Source organism: Sciurus carolinensis, chromosome 15 (assembly GCF_902686445.1).
Source record: "Sciurus carolinensis chromosome 15, mSciCar1.2, whole genome shotgun sequence".
Taxonomy (NCBI): Eukaryota; Metazoa; Chordata; class Mammalia; order Rodentia; family Sciuridae; genus Sciurus; species Sciurus carolinensis.
In genome coordinates, this window is record NC_062227.1 from 22187028 (window position 1) to 22201831 (window position 14804).

The 14804-nt window shown below is 36.7% G+C and overlaps 1 non-coding gene across 1 annotated transcript; it reads right to left on the reverse strand.

Annotated features, from left to right (window-relative positions):
- Positions 1-1463: 1463 nt before the first annotated feature.
- Positions 1464-1539, reverse strand: Trnat-ugu (transfer RNA threonine (anticodon UGU)). Its single transcript has one exon. It is a non-coding gene; the product is annotated as a tRNA-Thr (tRNA).
- Positions 1540-14804: the final 13265 nt, after the last annotated feature.

The window sequence follows — 14804 nt, forward strand, 5'->3', positions numbered from 1 at the left end:
TACATCCCCAGCTCCAAGAAAGCAGTCTTCACTGTGCTCTTCTCTCACTTTCTCCAGCGAGTCAGCCAGCATCTTTACATTCTTCTGCTTGTGGCTTTCAATGCTGGGTAATCTCCCCAGATTATGTGGCTACACACAGCCCCCATTTACTCATTGCAGGGCCTGAATCATTTCTGTGGGTTAAAGTGTAAATGGTGTTTCTTGCCACTTTTCAAAATGTGAATGCTCTTGGGAAAGGGAAATCCCTAAACTGTAATGGATCATAATTAGCTTAATATGAACCAATTTATCAGGTCCCTCTCTCTCCTCCTTTTCTTCCCCTTTTCTCTCTGTATTAATCAGGATTCACTAGAGCAACAGGACCATAGGATGTCTATGTAATTATATAAAGGGTTTCTCATTGACTCACATGGTCTGAGGCTGGGTTGTCCCACAGTGGCCATCAGTAGGCAGAGAGCCAGAGAAACCAGTAGCTGCTCAGTTCTAGTCTCAGAACAAGAGGGACAATAGTGCAGCCCATCTGAGCCTAAAGGTCTTCCTAAAAGGTCCCTGGAGAGTTGTTGTTACAAGTTTACATTGAGCATTTGAAGAAGCTAATGTCTGATGCACCTGCTCAAGAAGAATCAGGCTTATGCACAATGACAAGCTTCCCCTTCTGTTTTTTATACCATCTGAGTCCCCAGTCAACTGGTAGGGGCTGCCCACATTCAGGGCAGGTCTCCCTCCCAGTTGGCTGACCCACATGCAAATCATCTCTGGAGACAACCTCACAGGCACGCCCAGAAGTGTGCTTTCCTAATTTTCTAGGCATCTCTCAATCGGGTTAATTTGGCAACCAAGATTATCTATCATACCCTCTCTTCTCCTCTTTTTCTTCCTTCCTTTCCACTCTTCCATTCTGTTTTATGTATGTAAATACTTCAAAAAGCTGGATTTTGTGTAAGGATTATGGCAAAAAGTGGTGAATCATGCATCCTATGCAAAGGACCAGGGTTAAGAGAAGAAGGTTCCACCCTCATGAAGGTTCCAAAATCTTCACCACCTAACATTATCACTTTGGGGTGAAGGGAACATTAGGAGTTGGAGGGGACACAATGCTTAGACTAGATGATAGAATTCACACTGGGGATTATTTTCCTTCTCAATTTTAAAGGACTGCACCACTGTTTCTGTAACATCTGTTGTTGCTATTCTGATTTTTGATGCTTTTTCTGCTACCTGATTTTTATTTATGGGATTTAAAAAACTCTTGTTGAGTTGGGGTGTAGCTTAGAGGTGAAGCATTTACTGATTCGCAGTCTCTAGATTCATCCCCAGCACTGCAAAAGTAAAACAAAGTACCTTTTCTTTCTTTGTTTTCTGAAAGTTCATGCTCATGTGCCTTCCAAGAGCCATTCTTCACACATTGGATTGAATCCTGAATGAGCCAGGGGTTTTTTTGTTTTTTTGTTTTTTGTTTTTGGGGGGGAGGGTGCTGGGGATTGAACCCAGGGCCTTGTGCTTACAAGGCAAGCACTCTACCGACTGAGCTACCTCCCCAGCCCCGAATGAGCTGTTTTGAATTGGAAACTCCTATCTTTCAGTTCTGATAAATCTGGTTATTTTCTTGCCTATATTTTCTCTATTCTAAATCTCTGACATACCTATTACTTGCTTGTTGGACCCACTGGAATAATCATTGAATTTTCTTTTTTTTAAATTTTGATTCATTGAACACAAATGGGGTACAACTATCATTTCTTGTGTTGTACACAAGTGGAGTTACACCATTTGTGTAATCATACATATACATAGGGCAATGATGCTTGTCTCATTCTATTATTTTTCCTTCCCCTCTTCTCCACCCCTCATTTTACTCTATAGAATCCATCCTTCCTCCATTCTTGCCTCCCTCCCACCCTCTGTTATATATCATCATCCGTTTATTAGAGAAATCATTTGGCCTTTGGCTTTGGGGGATTGGCTTATTTCACTTAGCATGATATTCTCCAACTCCATCCATTTACCTAAAAATGCCATAATTCTATTCTTCTTTATGACTGAATAATATTCCATTGTGTATATATACCACAGTTTCTTTATCCATTCATCTATTGAAGGGCATCTATGTTGGTTCCACAATCTAGCTATTGTGAATTGAGCTGCTATAAACATTGATGTGGCTGTGTCACTGTGGTATGCTGATTTTAAGTCCTTTGGAGTGTGATAGCTGGATAAAATGGTAGTTCCATTCCCAGTTTTCTAAGGAATCTCCATACTGCTTTCCAGACTGGCTGCACCAATTTGCAACCCTACCAGCAATGTATGACTGTACATTTTTCCCCACATCCTCACCAACACCTATTATTGCTTATATTCTTCATAATAGACATTTTAATTGGGGTGAGATAGATTCTTAGGGTAGTTTTGATTTTCATTCCTCTTATATCTGTTGACTGTTTGTAGATCTTCTTCTGTGAAGTGTCTGCTCATTTCCTTAGCCCATTTATTGACTGGGTTCTTTGTATTCTTGGTGTAAAGTTTTTTGAGTTCTTTATAGATTCTGGAGATTAGTGCTCTATCTGAAGTGTGTATGGCAAAGATATTCTCCCACTCTGTAGGCTCTCTTTTCACATTACTGATTGTATCCTTTGCTTTTTAGTTTGAATCTATCCCAATTATTGATTACTGCTTTTATTTCTTGTGCTTTGGGAATCATGTTAAGGAAGTCTGGTCCTAAGCCAACATGATGAAGATTTGGAACTACTTTTTCTTCTATAAGGTGCAGGGTCTCTTGTCTAATTCCTAGGTCCTTGATCCATTTTGAGTTGAGTTTTGTGCAGGGTGAGAGATAGGGGTTTAGTTTCATTTTGCTGCATATGGATTTCTAGTCTTGCCAGCACCATTTGTTGAAGAGGCTATCTTTTCTCCATTGTATGTTTTTGGTACCTTCATCTCGTATAAGATAACTGTGTTTATATGGGTTTGTCTCTGTGTCCTCTATTCTCTACCATTGGTCTACCTGTCTACTTTGGTGCCAAAACCATGCTGTTTCTGTTATTATTGCTCTGTAGCGTAGTTGAAGTTCTGGTATTGCGATACCCCCTGCTTCGCTCTTCCTGCTAATGATTGCTTTAGCTATTCTGGGTTTCTTATTCTTCCAAATGAATTTCATAATTGCTTTCTCTATTTCTATGAGGTACACCACTGGGATTTTAATTGGAATTGCATTGAATTTGTATAGCACTTTCGGTAGTATGGCCATTTTGACAATATTAAGTCTGCCTATCCAAGAACATGGGAGATCTTTCCATCACCTAAGGTTTTCTTTAATTTCTTTTTTTAGTATTCTGTAGTTCTCATTGTAGAGGTTTTTCACCTCTTTTGTTAGATTGATTCCCAAGTACTTTACTTTTTTCAAGGCTACCGTTAATGGGGTAGTTTTCCTAATTTCTCTTTCAGAGGGTTCATCACTTATGAATAAAAATGCATTCGATTTATGAGGGTTGATTTTATATCCTGATACTTTACTGAATTCATTTATGAGTTCTAGAAGTTTTCTGTTGGAATTTTTCAGCTCCTGTAAATATAGAATCATGTCATTGACAAATAGTGATAGTTTGAGTTCTTCTTTTCCTATTCGTATCCCTTTAATCTCTTTGGTCTAATTGCTCGGAATAGAGTTTCAAGGATGATGTTGAATAGAAGTGGTGAAAGAGGGCATCCCTGCCTTGTTCCAGTTTTTAGGGGAATGTTTTCAGTTTTTCTCCATTTAGAATGATGTTGGCCATGGGCTTAGCATAGATAGCCTTTACAATGTTGAGGAATGTTCCTACTATCCCTATTTTTTCTAGTGTTTTGAGCATGAAGGGGTGCTGTATTTTATCAAACGCTTTTTCTGTATTTATTGAAATAATCATGCGACTCTTAACTTTAAGTCTGTTGATACGGTGAATTACATTTATTGATTTCCAGATGTTGAATTAACCTTGCTTCCCTGGGATAAAACCCACTTGATCATGACACACTATGTTTTTAATATGTTTTTGTATGCAATTTGCTAAAATTTTTAAAAATTTTTTTGCATCTACGTTCATTAAGGATATTGGTCTGAAATTTTCTTTCCTCAATGTGTATCTGTCTGGTTTTGATATCAGGGTGATATTAGCTTAACAGAATGAGTTTGGGAGGGTTCCCTCCTCTTTTATTTCATGGAATACTTTTAGGAGTATTGAAATGATCTCTTCTTTGAAAGTCTTGTAGAACACAGCTGAGAATCCATCTGGTCCCAGCCTTTTCTTTGTTGGTAGGCTTTTGATGACTTCTATTCCATTGCTTGAAATTGATCTATTTAAATTGTGTGTGTCCTCCTGTTTCAGTTTGGGTGGATCATTTGTCTCTAGAAACCTGTTGATGTCTTCGAGATTTTCTATTTTGTTGGAGTATAGATTTCCAAAATAGCTTCAAATTATGTTTTGTATTTCAACAGTGTCTGTCATGATATTTCCTTTTTCATCCTGAATTTTAGTAATTTGAGTTTTCTCTCTCCTTTTCTGTTAGTGTGGCTAAGGGTTTATCAATTTTATTTTTTCAAAGAACCAACTTTTATTTTGTCAATTTTTTTTATTTTTTCCTTTGTTTCAATTTCATTGATTTCAGCTCTGATTTTAACTGTTTTCTGTCTTCTATTACTTTTGGTGTTCATCTCTTATTCTTTTTCTAGGACTTTGAGCTGTAATGTTAGGTCATTTAGTTATTGACTTTCTTCTTTTACTGAATGTGATCCATGAAATGAATTTTCCTCTTAGTACTGCTTTCATAGTGTCCCAGAGATTTTGATACGTTGTATCTTTGTTCTTGTTTACCTCTAAGAATTTTTTTTTATTTCCCCCCTGATGTCTTCTGTTATCCATGCATCATTCAATAGCATATTATTTAATGTCCAGGTGTTAGAGTAGTGTCTGTTTTTTATTTTGTCATTTATTTCTAATATCATTCCATTATGATCTAATAGAATACAAGATAGTATCTCTCTTTTAGAGAACGGTCCATGTGCTGCTGAAAAGAAAGTGTATTCGCTCATGTGCCAGGGTCCAGTCCTAGCACGGTTGGGGGTCCTACGTGGATGGGAGGCATTGGTGCAGTGGAGAAATAGCACACAGAGACACCAGACGTTCTGAGGCTGTATCTGTCTTTATTTTTTCTGCCAGCCTTTTTATAGATATTTTTCTTTAGTAATGATTATATCATTTTTGGTTAGTTTAAAGCAAGAAAAACCTTCAAAAATACAATCTATGCTTCTCCTCAAAGTACACATTCTCTCTGTATGACAGTCCAGATCAAAACAATCTTATTTCCCAGCTAGATTAAAATAACCTCATCTCCCAGCTAAACTAAAACAACCTTGTCTCCCAGCTAAATTGAGGGCACCATGATCTGCCAGCCTTTAACCTTCAGAACATGTTACTAGATTTTCTGAGAAACCACCCCCTGCCATGAACTCCAGTGTTTAAGAGTGAGAAACTTTTACTATTATTAAAGGGCAATGAAATCAACTTATAGTTAATATTTAGTCTATTCTAATTTCATATAATGGTGAACTACAATCTTATTCTGATTCTCAAAGAATTAGACTAAACATAGGAGAAACAAAAATTATATTTATGACTAACCTAAATGTTTTTATTATGTAAAGTATCTCTAGGTCAACTATTAAAATTAGGAAAGCAACAAATGCTAAACACCACATCCAAGCTCAGAGGAGTGCCTTTTTATCCATCTACTATTATACTAAAACAATCACAGTCTCCTTTAAACTCGAGCACAGCTATAATTGCTTATTTTCATATATTTTATCTATGTATTAGTGCTAAATTTTTATTGTGCACTATTTTATGTCCCAATACAGTAAAACCTTCCCAATGTTTTTTTTCCAATAAGTTTCTAATGATATATTGATTTTTAATAATAAAAAGCAACTGCAGGGCTGGGGATGTAGCTCAGTTGGTAGAGTGCTTGCCTTGCATGCACAGGGCCCTGGGTTCAATCCCAGTACCACAAAAAAAAAAAAAAAAGCAACTACACATGTACACATGGAGACATGCCACACCTCTGACCTCCAAGAGGGAGGACAATCAACGATCAACAGAACCCTGTCAAGTGTTGAGTCCTCTATTCCAACAGACCATGTCAAGTGTCAGATCCTCTACTCCAACAGAGCCATGTCAAATGTCAGAGTGGCAGGAAATAGACACGGCACTCATGGTGGATGGAATATTCTCTATATGTCTGTTAAGTCTAAATTATCGATTGTGATATTGAGATCTATGGTTTCTTTGTTCAATTTTTGTTTGGAAGATCTGTCCAGTGGTGAGAGATGTGTGCTAAAGTTATCTAGTATTACTGTGTTGTGGTCTATTTGGTTCCTGGAATTGAGAAGGATTTGTTTGATGTACATGGATGAGTCATTGTTTGGGGCATAAATTTTTATGATTGTTATGTCCTGCTGACTTATGCTTCCCTTAAGCAGTATGAAATGTCCTTCTTTATCCCTTCTAACTTTGGCTTGAAGTTCACATTATCTGATATGAGGATGGATACTCTGGCTTTTTTGCTGAGTCCATGTGCATGGTATGGTTTTTTTCCCATCCTTTCACCTTTAGTCTATGGGTATTTCTTTCTAGGAGATGAGTCTCTTGAAGGCAGCATATTGTTGGGTCTTTCTTTTTAATCCAATCTGCCATCTATGTCTTTAGATTGATGAGTTCAGGTCATTAACATTCAGAGTTATTATTGAGATATGATTTTTATTCCTGGTCACTTTGGCTTATTTTTGGTTTTTAATTTGACTTGGTTTCTCCTTTATTTGGCTATCCCTTTAGGGTAGTTCCTCCATTTGCTGACTTACATCATTGTTTTTCATTTCTTCCTCATGGAATATTTTGCTGAGAATGTTCTGTAGTGCCAGCTTTCTATTTGTAAATTCTTTTAGCTTTTGTTTATCATGGAAGAATTTTATTTCATCGTCAAATCTGAAGGTAAGTTTTTGCTGGGTGTAAGATTCTTGGTTGGCATCCATTTTCTTTCAGAGCTTGAAAAAATGTTGTTCCAGGCCTTCTAACTTTTAGGGTCTGGTTTGAGAAATCTGCTGATATTTGTATTGGTTTCCCTCTGAATGTAATTTGATTTGTTTTCTCTTGCAGCCTTTAAAATTCTATCTTTATTTTGTATGTTAGGTACTTTCATTATAATGTGCCTTGGTGTGGGTCTGTTGTAATTTTGTACATTTGTTGTCCTATAAGTCTCTTGTATTTGATTTTCCATTTCATTCTTCAGATTTGGGAAATTTTCTAATATTATTTCATTGAATAGACTGTTCATTCCTTTGGTTTGTTTCTCTGTGCCTTCCTCAATCCCAATAATTCTTAAATTCATGATATTCCATAATTCTTTTCATAATATTTCATAATATTCTTTTCATGATATTCCATAATCCTTGGATATTCTGTTCATGATTTCTTACCATCTTCTGTTTGGTCAACTTTGTTTTCAAGATTAAATATTTTCTCTTCAATGTCTGAGGTTCTGTCTTCCAGATGTTCTATCCTATTCGTTATATGTGAGTTTTAAATTTGGCTTATTGTTTCCTTCATTTCAAGGATTTCTGGGTTTTTTTTTTTTTTCAGAATCTCTCTTTATTGAAATGATCCTTTGCTTCCTGCATGTGCTCTTTTAACTGTTGATAGGTGTGATCATTCAATGTCTGCATTTGCTCTCTTATTTCATCATTTGCTTCTCTGATCATTTTAATTATATACATTCTGAACTCCCTTTCTGACATTTCTTCTGCCATGATGTCATTGGATTTTATTGATGTAGCATCTAGGTTTGTTTGGGACACTTTCTTCTCTTGTTTTCTCATATTGCTCATGTATCTTGTCCCCTAGGAGTGCAAGGCTGAGGTATTGCTCTTTCCCCCCTATAGACTTAGAGTGTCCCTGCAGGTTTCCAATAACTCACCTCCTAGTCTTCAGTAGCTTGATATCTTGGAGGAACTTGATAACGCAGTGACCCAAAAAGGATGCTGCCCCTCTAGGAATGGTAACCTCCTGGTGGGGTATAATCCCTGCTACTGGGCAGAGGCACATCCATGTGTTGATAAATGGTTAACTGCAGCACGGGCACTAGACAGCGGGCTGAGGCCCGGCTGGTCTGGGCCTGGTTCTCTGGGCCTGCCTCCCTGGTGTCTTTTTTAGTGTTTTGAGCATGAAGGGATGCTGTATTTTATCAAATGCTTTTTCCGCATCTATTGAAATAATCATGTGATTCTTAACATTAAGCCTGTTGATGTGGTCATTTACATTTATTGATTTCCAGATGTTGAACCAACCTTGCATCCTTGGGATAAAGCCCATTTGATCATGGTTCACTATCATTTTAATGTTTTTGTATGTGATTTGCTAAAATTTTGTTAAGAATTTTTGCATCTATGTTCATTACGGATATTGGTCTGCATTTTTTTTCCTCGATGTGTTTTTGGTTTTGGTATCAGGGTGATATTAGCTTCATAGAATGAGTTTGGAAGGGTTCCCTCCCCTTCTATTTCATGAAATACTTTGAGGAGTATTCGGATGAGTTCTTTGAATTTTCTTACTATTTTTCTCCTACATCTTTTGTCATTGCTCTACATTCTGGGATGTCATTACTTTATTATCTGACTCTCCCATTTGACTTTTTATTTCAGTTCTCATTTTTATTATCTACTAGTGAAAGATAAATGTAGAGTGTTCTTGTCTCATGAAATGCTGAGGATAAGATTTTTAAAAATTTCTATTCTGGTCACTGTCTCCTGAGTACCTAAATTTATTTGTCTTTTTTCTGTATTTCAAGTTAAGGCATGTTTCCTCAAGTGTCTGGGGGTCCTTGGCTACCTTTAGTAAGGGTGAGTCACTAGAAGAGTTCTTCAGGAGCTCTGTACATGCAAGTGTGTGTCATGTACTGGCCAGTGGGCTTCACTTTGCTGTGAGTTAGATTGGCCATTTCACTTCTTCAGTTGATGTTTTCATGGGTCTCCCAGCAATGCAGGTGAAGAGTTCCAGCGCTTGAAGCTGGTGGGCCAGGGGACAGTTCAATTAGGTCCACCTTGGAAGTGATCACCTCCCAAAGCAGCTGACCATTTCTGTACTCTCCTAACCTGCCTTCTCCTGGTTTGCTGGTTAAAACTATAGTTAATCAAGTGCCCCTGGGTTCAATCCCTGGCACCAAAACATGTCAACAGATTCAAAGGGCAACACAAAGAATGGGAAAAATATTTTCAAATCACATGTAATCAAAGGGTTAATATCTATAAAATATATAGAACCTCTAAACCTCAATAACACAAAGTCAAATAACCCAATTTACAAATGGGCAAAGAACTAGAATACACATTCTTCAAAGAAGATACACAGATGGCAAATAAGCACATGAAAGATGTTCAGCATTACTAATTGTTAGGAAATTGCAAATCAGAACTATGATGAGACACCACCTCACACCCATTAGGAAGGGCACTATCTATAAATAAAAATAAAGGGCTGGGTATGTAGCTCATTTGGTAGAGTGCTTGCTTTGCATGCCCAAAGACCTGGGTTCAATCCCCACCATCACAAAAAAATTAAAAATTTAAAAAATAAAAAGCACCAGGGTTTAGGTCAGTGGTGGAGAGCTTGTATACCATGCACAAGTGGAGTTCTGATACCTTCCACCAACTTAACCAGGGCTCCATTCACAGACACAGACTGCCCTCCCTGCAACAAAAAATAAAGACAAGTGTTGGTGAGGAATCAGAGAAAGATGAAGACCCTTGCAAAGGGTTGGTGGGAGTGGAAAGTAGCACAGCCACTGTAAAATAAATGTATGTTTTTTCCTCAAAATATTACAAACAATTATAATCTGTTCCAGCAATTCCACTTCTGGGTATATGCCCCCCAAAATTCAAAATTCAAAATGATTTCTCAAAGAGATATTTATATACCCATGTTCATAGTAGTTTAATTCACATTAGCTAAAATGTAGAAACAACCCAAATGTCTACCAATGAATGAGCCTATAAAAAGAAGAAAAATTTAACCATGTGAATTATTCCTATAGGAATAATCACAACATGGATGAACCCTGAGGACACTAGGCTAAGCAAAACAAGCCAAATACGTTTAATTCTAATCATATGAAGTATTTAGAATTGTCAAAATCATAGAGACAGAAAGTGGAATGAATGGTGATTGCCAGGGACTAGGTGAGATGGGAATGGGGATTTAGCATTTAATGGGCATAGCAATACAGTTTTACAAAACAAAGAGAGATGGGCAGTGGTTTTGATTGCATATCTGGAATTATTTAATGACTCAACTATACACTTAAGAATTATTAAGATGGTAAATTTTGTGTTACATGTATATTAGCACAATAAAATTCTAAAGTAAATAATTAGATTTGCCCTGCCACTAAGTCTTTCAAGGTTTTATAAAGAGACCAGGATAGGATATCCAGAACATTCTAAGACCAGACTCACAGATGAAAGAAAATAACAAATACTCTGAATCCAGATAGAACATGCAAATTGACCTCTTGTTCTAAGTAATTAACGCTATAGTTATGTGGCAATAAATATTCAACCCACCATGATTTACAAGATGATTTCTAAAAGAGACTCCATGAACCAGAGAAGTTGTTTGAGGATACCGAATAAGCAAATTATGGTGTAATTATTCCTGTAGTTTTGTGCTATTTCACAAAATGTCTCATTATGAGTTATCATAGATTTTTATCCTATTGATACCACTGGTGACGAGTTCTGCTCCTTCTAATGTTGAAGATTGAACACTAGAGAAGCACGCCAAGGCAAGCAGATTAAGCAGGTTTATTTAAAGGGAATAATACAGACTTCTCCCGGCAGGAAGAAGGGGGCCATGGCTGATGTTCTAAAGTCCCAAGAAGTGAGCGCACCCTACATCTTTTATAGGTTAAAATCTCTTTTGTTCTCCAGTTTTCTCCCCCCTTATCTCTCTCTCCTTCCTGCCTACGTGATTAGGCCTGGTTTTGCATTAAGTGAGAAGCCATGGGCAGCGGGAGGGCCAAGGTGATTCAGGCAGGCAAGGGCCCAGGGGGCATTAATTAGCGGCTCCTTGCTTGCAGTCCTTGATAAAGGCAGGTAAATTTGGTAATCAATGGACTCCAGAGATCCTTGACATTCCATTCTTCCAGGGGCAGTCTCCAACTTCCAAAGGCAGATGGCTTCATGACTTCATTTCCTCGAATTGACCCGATTTCCTATTTCTACACTAACTACCTGTCCTTAATTCTGGCTTCATTCCCCCCGTTAGCTTTAGGAACTCCTAACTGCTGTAAGGAAAAGAAAGGGGGTGTCGGTCATTCTGGCTGCTTCGAAGCTGAAAGGGGGCAGCGAGGGGCAAGCTGTTTGGAGTTCCTTTTTTAAAAATCGGGTCAATCAGGGGTCCAAGGTAGAAGTCTGGTTGGGGAAGAGCAGGTTGTAAAGTTATCTGGGGGTGGGTGCTTCTATGATAGAAGAACAAAAAGACATGAGTACTGAAATGAGATTAGTACAAAGTAAATGTTGCAGCATCTGGAACATGCCACTGAGTATCATGAAAATGACAGAAGTCAATCTCTCACCAGGCGGTGGAAGAACTGAGAAATTGTTCCCATAACTAGGCCTAGCAAAGGCTGGAGAGAGGACAAGGCCTTTATTTGGGGACTTTAACATTGTCCAGGTTATCAGGAATGTAAACACAACATTTAACTCAATGTCATAGATGTCCCCAGAAAATATAGTTAAGCTACTTAATGTCATTTGATTCTTGTAAAATATCCCTTTATTGGTATAACCTGTGTTTAGTAGAGAGCTCTATACTTCTGTTACTTAGGGCTAGATAATCATATGAGCAAACATAGGTTAAGTCTACCTGTGTAGCTTAGGAAGGTCTGCAGGCCTTACACTGACTAAAAACTTCTGACTCTGGCAGTTTCTCTTGATAGTTATCAGGCACATTTGCTGAAGAATCTTTCTTTCATTTGTAGCTTCCAGTCTTTATTCTAGTGGGCTAATACAAGTGTACATCTTAAGTTACATTTAACTATTATTTCTTTTAAATGCCCAAGAATGGCTGTATTTTGGTTTTAACTGTTTTGCTGGGTGTCTAAGATCAAGCTGGTCAAATTGACCTGGTTCCTGTCTTGTTAAAGAGTCAGCTGAGTTCCCACAGGGGCCACTCATAGAGAACTTAAGAGCAGCTTCTTAGCTCCACCAGTGCCATTGGTTAGGCAGGGTCTCCTTGATGAGGTGACTTCCTTTGGAAGCATAAAGGGATGTCTCCCTTTTTCCATGACCCTCCTTTGCAGCAGATGCACTGAGTGATTTTTCATCCTCTAGTCTCAACAATCTCCTTGATCAGGAGGTTGTGTGACCCAGAGTTGCAGCGCTCCTTAGAGAAGTCCTCTTATTCCCTGGGTTCAGGCTGACTGAGGGCAAAAGTTCCAAATACTGGTCTATCTTGCCTTCTGTATTTAATTCCAATCTCTAAGTTTGATCTTAATCATCCAGCAAGCCAGTCTCACCAGTCATAAAGTAAGAGTACTGGGCTTTAACTTCAATGTCCATGACTTTACAGTTATTTACCCTTTTATCTAACTGGAGTCTGCATTAGTACTGGAAGTTACCACTATCTGTTCTGGTATCTGTTACCACTATCTGTTAGGTGATGGCTTATTATCACAAGTTACCTAGGTTGCATGTTCTTGAAGCAGCTACTTCTGCAGAACATTAACAGGTAACAATTTTACAAAATGAAATTAGCAAGAGTAAAAATATATTCTGCTTGTAAAATAGCTATCTTGAATTTTGACTGAGAACCACATTATATTCCCTATTTGAGATCATAGTACTTTTACAACAAAAACCAATCTTTTGATTATAACTTTAAATAAGCTGAAGTCTGACTTATTTTGGAGTCACTCTAACATGCAGTAAGGTGGGAGGCAGAGCCTTATCTCAGGTAAGGCATGGCTCTTTACGGATCTTAAGTGTTCTAATTCTGATGTTGAACTTTGCTACTTCCTTAAATATCATTAAGTAGTTTACATATACTGTTTCCTGAGTCTATATAAACTTTATAATTAATACAATTTAACATTGTATCTAAAACATGAATCAAAGAAAGGCTGAGAGAGCTTTTAACTCTCCTTATGTGACAAACTGGCAAAATGCTTTTATGTTTCAAAATATTAACCTTTAAACAAGTCAGGCTCTAACTTTTATAAATACATTTACATTTGAAATTCTTTATCTCAGTGTAAAAAGTAACCAATTTTGCATATACCCTATTGATAACAGGTCTTATAATAGAACATTAAATGATAGAAATTAATCCCCAATAAAATTTACTCTTTATAAGTTTAAAATTACCATTACAGACAAGTTTATCTGGAGAATAGCAGCTTGATAAATTCCCTGCTTTAAAACTTGTATACCTGAAAAATATGAACACATTTAATATACAACTAGTGACCACTTCACAATTACCTTGACACTTTTATCTTACCAAATTTAGTTTTTAAAGAAAAATGTAGACTCTGTAACACAGTACAATACTCTTAACAGTTGTTTAACCATAATTGTATACACCCCAATTTTTAAGACTAATTGTTCTAAAGAATAAAACTTAATAGACACAAAGTTAAGAGTAAATTAGTGTTTCTAAGAAATCCTTGCCATTTTACCATGTCATTTTACCATATAGATTAAACTTTGGTTTATATCAGAACATTAGTATTTCACCTTAGGAAAAACCTTAAATAGCTTTAACTGTCTCATATACATACAACCAACTTAGTTACACACAAACTTGTTGAAACTTGCCCTTTACTTACACACAGACTTCCTTAGCACTTACTTAGACCCTCGTGTATTTCATCACACAAGCACTTTCTTACCCAGAAACATTTCCTTTTCCCTTTTACTAAATATATTTCCATACCCAGAACCTTTTATTTTCTCTTTCCTATTTGTTGACCCCTTTTTGTTCACATTCTGAAACAACTCTTATGAAATTTCTGAATTTAGATAAATTACTCTATTTTAATAAGATTAAATATTTTGTTGTTTATAGTACTCTAATTGAAACACAGTTAAAACTTTTGGGACCCTTTGTATATAGAATTGCACTTGTTAGGACATAACTCTTAGTAACCTTGTTTTTAGTTTAGTGATGACACAAAGCAAATTTAAACCCTTTTATTTACCAACCTAACCTATGAAAACACCAATAATGTTTAAGTATGTTACCCCATGTAATTTAAGGAGTTAAAAGTACTCGATGTTATTTAACAATTAGCATTTTAACTTTGTAAATTAATCAGATATCTCTACAAACACATTTGAGTAATCCCATACATGTTAACTCTAATTCACTTATTCTGCAAAAACCAAGATATCAGACAAGTATCCTGAACAGTATTTGTTGTCTCTTTCCTGTTGAAGAAAAGTCCTAGAAACAATTGATATTAGACATTTTATTAACATCAATATTTTATTAGCTTGACCACCTAGAGACTTGTGAGTTATTTTCAAAGACATTTTACTTTCATTGGTTTACCCAATTTTAATTGAACCTTTAAATCACATGAATTAAAAGTATCTGGATCCATTTTTAAATTTTAATTTTAGGAGCACTCAGTTTTGATACAGACAAAACATGACATCAGACAGCATGACATACAAATAACACAAAATCAAAGGCCTTGTAACTTTATAGGTGAATCTCCATTGC